Genomic DNA, 974 nt, shown 5'->3' with positions numbered 1-974 from the left:
AACGCTGCACCAGGTTGGTAGAATTAGTCCATATCTAATTATTATTATGATTTTTATATAACTGAATTTGATACCAAATTGAAATAAAATTAAATATGATATATTTTTTAATGTATGATTACTAAGAAACACTTATGAAGTTGTAAATAGTAAGAATATAGGCATGTTTATACTTGAATTTGCACATGAATAATGGATAGACTACAGAGCTTATGCAAAATGACATGTGTTTTAGATGTTAATGATTAGAAAACATCCAAAAAAATTGTAATTGTCAATGTAACTGCTGCTCTGTACAAGTGTCACTATTTAAATTGTATTCTTAGGTCTTATTTTGAAATTTTATGAGAATTTTTTGAAGGATGTGAAGAGTCTGTAGTCTTTGGCATTGGAGCAATTTTATTTTGCTCTCTTTTTGGGGGGGATGATAATTAATCAGGTATATCAGTGGCTGTTAGAATTAGCAAGGTAGGGAGGAGAAGTATTAATACAGCTGAATGATAATGGCACAAGATGTTTTGTATGATGTGTAACCATAAGCTTATGCATTTGGATTGCTCTTTGTACTGCAGTTTTATTTATTTTTGGCTTATTATTTTTCAAAGTATACTTCGCATGTTTAGAATGTAGTAAAGGTACTAACACCACTGTCTTTCTCTCTCTTGTAATACAGTATAAAGGATATGTTATTAAGCATTGGTATATGTACATGCATGTAAAAAGATTAAACGTGCATGTCAGTGTTACAAAACACATTATGGTCCCTTTATTTAATTACAGATTTGTTTTATGTTCACTTATGCTTGATATGCTGAAGAAAGAAAATTGAAACGGAAGAGAATGTTTAAACTTCCAAATACATAAAGAAGAGTAAAGTAGCTACGTTTAGAAATTAGGCCCTGTCAACATTTTAGCCTGAAGATGACTCCATAATGTGTATTTTTAGATATTTTTTGTGTATGTTTTTATGTATT

At 29.6% G+C, this 974-nt stretch overlaps 1 protein-coding gene across 1 annotated transcript in view; it reads left to right on the top strand.

The window, feature by feature from the left end:
• The window catches only part of LOC119588088 (polypeptide N-acetylgalactosaminyltransferase 1-like), a gene marked incomplete at its 5' end in the record, with an annotated part of 20,728 nt that overhangs the window by 4,534 nt on the left and 15,220 nt on the right, over positions 1-974 (top strand).

Source organism: Penaeus monodon, chromosome 23 (genome assembly GCF_015228065.2).
Source record: "Penaeus monodon isolate SGIC_2016 chromosome 23, NSTDA_Pmon_1, whole genome shotgun sequence".
In the NCBI taxonomy this organism is placed as follows: Eukaryota; Metazoa; Arthropoda; class Malacostraca; order Decapoda; family Penaeidae; genus Penaeus; species Penaeus monodon.
This window is presented reverse-complemented; position numbering and strand designations above follow the sequence as displayed.